This window comes from Lygodium microphyllum, chromosome 22, assembly GCF_053477565.2.
Source record: "Lygodium microphyllum isolate KBCC chromosome 22, Lygodium_microphyllum_v1.1.10, whole genome shotgun sequence".
Lineage (NCBI taxonomy): Eukaryota > Viridiplantae > Streptophyta > Polypodiopsida > Schizaeales > Lygodiaceae > Lygodium > Lygodium microphyllum.
Window position 1 is genome coordinate 4,037,644 of NC_141156.1, and position 7,916 is coordinate 4,045,559.

Consider the following 7,916-nt stretch of genomic DNA (forward strand, 5'->3'; position numbering starts at 1 on the left):
GAAAATCCAGATAATCTAAAGCAAAAGACAAAGCCAAGGCAAAAGCAGAATGGAGAACGAAAGCATGCCAAGAAAAATTGGGAAACACAAGAAGTGCAAAAAAGTCCTAAATCAAGGAGAGGCGCTCAAGAAAAAGTACAAGTCAATACTTTTGTAAAAGAGTGCAAGGTGCACTGTGATTTATTTTAAGAGTATCGGGATCTGACCTGTGCAAATTGTAAATGTGGATGGGTGGTAGGAAGGAAGATAGGAGAACAATGGAAAAAAAGACCTAGGCTATGGCTGGTCATGTAAAAAGGAGATGACCATCCAAATGGGATTTAGGGCTTTGTATATAAAGTTCAAAAGATAAATGAGAGCTCATTCTTTGGTGTGTGGCAAAGTGGACTCTCTCTCTCTTCTTCTTCTTCTTCTCTTCTCTTCCCGCTTATGAGTGAGTGAGTGAGGTAGTGTGAGTGAGTGAGTGAGGGAGTATGTGAGGATGAGGGATCTTGGAGGTAAAGTCATTCTCCATCTCTCCTCTTTTTCTTCTCTTCTCTTCTCGCATCTCATGCACGGCTATGGAGGATGGACCTTGGAGATGAAGATTTGAGGATGCTTGAGCTTGCATCAAGAATGGTGAAGCTATCAGAGTGCTTGAGAGATGAAGCAACTCTATCAAGCATCAAGGTAAGCTCACTGCACTCGTAGAGAGGGATGGTGTGTTGGTTATGTGAGAGGTAGCAATTAGTGCTCACTTGAAATGCTTGAACAATAAGCAATCTGTGGGTCTTGGCGATTGAGCTTTGTGCTCGCCTCTACATTTACTATGTAAGAAAAAGAGTGAGAAAGAGAAAGAGAAACAAATGTGTGAAAAAAAAAACAAAAAACAAAATAACAAAATAAAGAAAGCAAAAAAAAAAACACTCATATACACTACACTGCACCTAGGGGTCCTCAAGTTGGATACATTTAGTGGCTTTGGTTGGTTGGGCATCATCTTTAACTCCCTGAAACCAGCCTTCCTTCTTGGATAGGGTGGTGATAACCTGATTTAAGAGTTAATTACAACAATAAATAAATGCACATAAAATAAAATACACACTTTACCATAACATTCTTGGACAATAGACTCCCTGTTGGCCCCAAAACTAGTGCCCTTTGCGGTATTTCTTTAGCTTCATTCAATTGGAAGGAGTATAAATTGAGATTCTTCAATCTCCTCCTGCTAACCAATTGCTCTTGTTGTCATAAATGACTAGCAAGCCTTTTGGGTCATTTGCCCCTTGATTCACCCAGGACTACTTCTCCAATTTAACCCTTGGCTGGCCAAATGCTGCCCCAAATCGATTCGGATGGGCTGACTCTTGAAATCCCTTGATAATCTTCAATTATCAGCTGATTTCAGTCCCTTGAGCCTTCAATATTTGGCACGAATCCCAAGGTGGCTGCTAAACCCTAATTTCTATTGTAAATTAGGGTTTACTGTAGAAATTACAGATCAACCCACCAAAAATGGTTGAGATCTCCTCCGAATGGCTAAGAATTGCTGAGAATGGCTGAGCATAGGCTGAAGAAGATGAGAGAATGCTGAAGAGAGAGAAAATTTTGAGATTTGTCGCGAAGAATTGATCAAAATCAACTGCCTTGTTGTACAAGCCCCAAACAGATGCACCAACAACAATAGGAGCATCAGAGACTGTGATCTTCAAGAGAAAGTGCATCAACAGCAATTGCCAACTTCCCAAGGTCAAGAATATGCAATTTCCATCACCAAAATGGTCTCCAATGGCTAGGAAATGGCCCCAAAAGCAGGTAGCAATAGTCCAACACCTCTTTCCAACATCTCCAAAATGAAAAAACGAGATTTCCCTCTCCCTTCAGCTCTATTTAGCCTTTCCCCCACTTGCATGGGAAATTTTTGCCAAGTGGTAGCTTTCTTAATCCATTTTCAGCAATTTACAGCCATTTAATTAATTTTTAGAATTAATTAATTCTAAAAATTAATTCAACCCTTAATCCATGCCCAGAAAATTGACCTTGCCCATCCAAAAATTAATTGGCTAGGCCATTTGCAACCCAAAGTGGTCCCATGCATTAATTGACCCTTGGACAAGCATTAACCCATTAATTAATGCCTAGTTCCTAGTGTTACCAACTGACACTTAATGGCCAATTAATGGTCCTAGGGACAAACTGACACCAAAATTCACCTAGAATCTAACTTGTTACAACTTTTGCCTTTGACGCCCATCTTTTTCACAGGGTCCTTGGGCCTTCAACTATAAATAAAGTAGCTTGCACCTCACATGTGCAACATATGTGCATCTTTTAATTGCACATTTGATTAATCCTTTAATCAAATGTCAATTAAACATAAGTAAAGTATCAAATTTTCACGTCCTTGTGACACTCCCCACAGTCATTTACCCAATATCCCCCATATTTATCTTGGAAACATCAAGATCATGACATATTTAGGGTCTTAGCTTGCCTTGGTTAGACCTATCTCCCCGAGTCACTTGCACTTTTTTCTTTTCCATTTCATTCATGCATGTATCAGAAAGTCAACTTTGGCCTAAGCAAGAAAGGTATTTTAAACAAAAAGAGACCAATTGTATCAATTTCTATATGCGTTTGATTCAGGAGAGGACCATGTGCTTCAAGAGCAACTTGGATTGGACTCCATCTTCTCTCAATCCTACCATTCAAAGGTTTTCCCAACAACTTCATCAACAACTCCCTTTTTCCTTGGCAATGACAATTCTTCCCATCTTTGATAGCTTCATTAGCTACTATGATCAACACAAGAACCCATGGAGTAGTCTTCTAACTAAGTATTAAACTATGTATGCACGTACATTCATTGTAGTATTTGCACCATAACCTATTCATAAATTTTGGGTCCTCAAGTTTGGGACAACACCTCAGGTTTGCTTGGAGTTTGACCTATCTCCCAAACGCACAATGTCAAAGGTCTTGTGCACATGGCACGATGACTAGCACTCTTCTCCAGGAAGAGAATGCACATGAGGTTTACTTGTAGGTACAAAAGTTTGTGGAGACTCTGGGGTTGTCAAAGAGAGAACTAGGGAGAGAGAAATAGGAGAGAGAAGACTGCAGAAGAGAGAGAAAGACTACATGAAGAGAGAGAAGAAGAGTGACAAGGAGAGAGAAATACTAGATTTAGAGAGAGAAAGATAGGAAAGAAGGGAAAGCCATAGAAGCTGTGAGCAAGATGGGAGAGAAAGTCTGTAATTGTATTATTGTGTCAAAAAGATGTGTAAAATTACATGTCCTCTCTTTTTATACCAATGTCAGTGTGACATGGCATAATGTCAATGTTTTTTACCCTAAATCCTTATTCTCAACTTCTTACAATCCATCCCTTCCCAAAAGTTTTTGTCCTAAAAAACAAACCTAAAAGACTAGAAAAGGATAGATGAAACATAGTACTACTCTAATACAAGGGCTACAAAAATAGGAAAAGCACTAGTTTGTACTGAGTAATGGAGAGGATCATAAGTGGAAAAAGTGAATAGGCCATATGAACATCCATTTTGAAATGATAAAACTGAAAACTGAACCATCATAACTCCCAGAAAGGATACCTGCAAGAGATAGACAGCTTGCTGTCTACTACAGAACCTAATATAGTAAAATGGAGATAACTTGGGATAGGCATATCCAAATCAAGTGTGCTATGAGTCAAAAGAAAACTCATTAGACATACTTGCAACCCATATAGATATCCTTCTTTGTAATCAAACCAGAATTAAAGCTGAACCAAAACAGTAAGCTGTCCAGAAGTAGAGCCAGAGATAAATGGACTAATTTTCAACCAAATAAGCCTCTCAAATATGAAAATTATGAACTCAATATGGACGTTGGCCTAATAAAGGTGCAAAATCCTGCTCAAAACCTCCTGGATCAAAAGGTATTCGGTCATAATAATGATTGTCCAAGAGAATAGAATGCCCCTCAACCACATACTCCAATCCACCCGGATCAAATGGATACGATGAAGTATCCCCATAATCAAGTCCATAATCACATCCATAATCTCCCGGATCATACTAGGGAAGCACAATGCCATCTTCATATTCATGTATGCCCAAATCATGTATTATATCATCATCAGTCATCATAACCATGATCAAGGTACTCATTATCAAATGCATTCAATGGCTGTTGTAAACCTTGATTAAGTGTAAGCTGATGCTCAAGAATATCATCATGAGGTTTCTCTAAGAGTCTAAAACCTTCAGCATAACCATCTACATCTGCAAGTGCTTCATGTGATTCATCAACAAAGATGCCATCAGCTTGTACATCTTGCTCATCTGGCCTCACGAGATTCATCAACGAAGATGCGATCAGCTTGTACATCTTGCTCTTCATTGTTAACTTCTTGTACATCTTCTTGGGCTTGTTGCTCATCCTCTTGTTGATCATGTTGTTCATTATCCAAATCTTGTTGTTCAGCTTGCTCATTGTTCTCTTCTTCATCATCAACACTTGGAAAAGAACTCATCATTACATCTGGGTAATCATGAGGTATGAACTGATTGGGATATGGGGTACCATGGTAATTATGAACTTGCTGCTGCTGATCAAAGCTAGAAGAGTACTGATAAGCATAACCATTACTGTCACATCCATAAGAACTGGGCTGCTCAACTAAGAGAGCTTCACAAGTATAATCATAACTATGTTGTTGAAGAGGTGGATGCTCATAAGCATAAGCATGTTGTCCATAATAGCCATTCTGCTCTACCAAGGTTCAATGGAATGATACTCTGCATTATGATATGGTACATCATATTTATAAGCATTAACATGCTGTCCAGATGTACTTGCATACTGCTCATGTTCATTTGCATGTTGTTGCTATTCATATTCATAAGATGCATGTTGATCATAGTGTGTACCATCATCATATACATGTTGGCCATAAGCATAAGCATTTGATTCAGGTCTTGCTCTTTTTTCTATAACCGCCTTCATAAATGCAATACACCGATCAGCTAAAACTCCAAGTTTTTCATTATTAGCCTATGTTTGAAGCCAACCTTGTTCACTAGAGCTGGAGCTATTGATCTCAGCTGCTATTGTAGTCAAGTTGCTTTGAAAACATTCCAAATCATGATAGAAGTCAACTACAGCCATATCATGAATCATAAATCCTCAAGAATGTAGAGATATCTTGTGGTTCTTGTACCAAACTTTACTAACAAGAGATATGTTGTTCCTGTCCTTTCCTATGTTGGTGAATTTTAGGACAATCATAGCCTGCATTTACTTGCCCATTGCTACATACATATGCATCAAAGACTGTTGCTTCTCTGAGTGTATTTAAAACCCCCTTCTTCTAGCCCATATTTCTCTGGTTGAACTGGTTTAGCACCAAACCTCTGAGGTTTTCGATTATGCCAAGTTCTGCAAGATTGCTGCTATAGCTGATGTGTCTATAACTCATGCATGTATTGCTTCAGGCTATGATGATATGGTTGGCCAACATAAGCACAGCAAAGAAGTCAATGATAATACAATCTTCCAGTTGCTATGTACTAATGCCATAATTTCAAACAGCCATATCTGGACTAAAGTGTCCATACATCACAAGGAGATAGCATTTGTCACTATAGAGACTCGGCATTCATCATGCAAGAATGCCATTTAACCATCAGCAGCATTGCATACCAATACATCCAGTGGTATGCCAAATCTTTTGAAATTGGCAACGGCATGACCATGATCATCAAGATAGTTTTGGCAAACTGGAGATTGATATCCTTGGTCACAGATGTACTATCCTTCACTTTTGATCTGAATTTATAGTGGTCAAACACAGATTTGCTTTTGCTAAGATTGGAATAAATGCCTTCATATGAACCATTTCCATATTAGTTTGAGTACATCATGTTGTGAATCAGCATCCTCTTGAGCTTAGGTGCCTGAAACAATGTAATGTCGTTGCTGTTGAGGTTTGGACTCACAATGCAAGGGTAGCATGTGCAGTGTATGTAACTGACGAAGTTACTGGTGGTCCTATTGATGATGCACAAAAGCTGATGTCCATCAAAGAGCAGCTGTCCAATGTGCTGAAAGTAACTGATGATAGAAAAGGTGTCAAAACTGATTTCTCAATTGGCTTGACCCATACAGAGAGACCTTTGCATCAGTTGATGTTTGTAGATCGGGACTATGAAGCCTCTGCCTTGCCCTATTAATCAAGCTGCTCTGACAGACCTCAAATTTCAATCAAAAATTGCCTTGAGAAAGGCTACTCGGTGATCAGCATTCGCAAACAAGAATCAGTCAATGTACACCCCAGGAGAAACACATTCTCTCAATGAAATGATATGTGCCAAGCTTCGTTCATCAATCCCTTCTTCTTCATCATCATCAAGGAGGTTGCCAATGACACAGTTATGCGCTCCTCCTCTTCCAAATTGATACCTATAGAGTCACTCCCTGTAGATGTAGTGGGAATAATCCTGTCTCATGTGGCCTCTACTCGTGATGTTGTCTCTGCATCTGCAACATGCAGGAGATGGCAAGAGGCTGCAACATGCCACTTGAACAAATTTGTTTTTGCTTATTCAGACAGGCCTGCCTTCAGGGACCTTACAGTGGGTCAATGTGAAATTCTTATGACAGAGACAATAATGCGGACAAAATGCTTGTAGGAGCTGTCGATATGCATGGATAAGTCAAAAGAATTTTCTACAGCTCTGGTGATCACATGGCTTATGCACACAAAGGATACGCTCAGATCTCTGATGTTTATGAATCCAATCAAGCCAAAGGTGAACATACTGGAGAAATGTGGAGCACAGAAGCTGGAAACTTTGGTTTGGGGATTTGCACATGTACCAACAGTTGATCCATCCATTCATAAGTTTCCTTTTCTTGTGTCACTTACTCTTACTGATCGGGCTGTTCTATCTGCTCTGGATCTCAAAATACTACTTGCTATCTGTCCCAGGTTGGAATACCTATCTTTGGTTAACACTGACATCACATTCTCGGATGCACAATCTACCACTAAGCTGAGCAGTGCATCTTCGAAGACCTTGAATATCGAGGGACTGAATGTTGATAGTATCCTTTTGGAGTCAGATAAGTTGGAAGGCCTTGTTTTGAGAGATTCAACCTTTGAGCAGTTTGAGCTTGTGAGCAAGGGAAGTTTGCAATGCTTAAGAATCAAGGATGTGATGCATTTGTTCTCTGTTCGTTTAGACAACCCTCTGCAATCTCGATCGATCCCTCGCCTGACAGCAAATTGTGCATAAGGTATGAGACTGCACCTAAGGATGCGGAAGCATACTACGAGTCTGAAAGTGCTTGTGACTTGCACCTGGTAGATGGTACTATGTCATAGGTCCTTGAGGCCGATCTTCTTGCAGAGAACCTTGAATCAGTGATGGATAATGAGGATCTTTGTGGAGAAGGAAAGGCTGACGTGCAGCAAGAAAGAAGCCCTATGCTCCCTTCAGCAAGACGAAGACCAGTCAGCAAGGAAGATAAAGCTCTGAATACTGTTGTATGTGGTGCTTGATCTAAAGCTTAGCAAGCAAGGGAATGTCCCATGCTATCCATTGTAGCAGAGAGATGAAGATCTTGACAAGAAATGAAGTAGAGATCTTGGTTGCACCATGAAAGCTTGAAGAGAAGCTTGAAAGTTGAAGAAGAAGAGGACTCACTTTTGGAAAGTAACCCCATTTAGACCTATGTCAAGTTCTGTAGTGACCTCCTTCACCCAAAACCCCTAAAATTTTACCTCAAAGTTGAAAACGAGCTGTCATTTTTGGTCTCCTTGCCTCCAAATTTAACTGAGCCTCCTGCCATAGCTTGTGTGGAGTCCCAGAAAGCTGCCAATACCTTGTGGTACTCCATTAATTTTCCTTACAGCTCATGTACCTGTTTGACTA

The 7,916-nt window shown here is 39.8% G+C and overlaps 1 pseudogene; it reads left to right on the top strand.

Moving 5' to 3' along the window:
• The first annotated feature begins 6,413 nt into the window (after nucleotides 1-6,413).
• LOC148016834 (F-box/LRR-repeat protein At1g67190 pseudogene) lies at nucleotides 6,414-7,543 on the top strand (annotated as a pseudogene).
• Nucleotides 7,544-7,916: the final 373 nt, after the last annotated feature.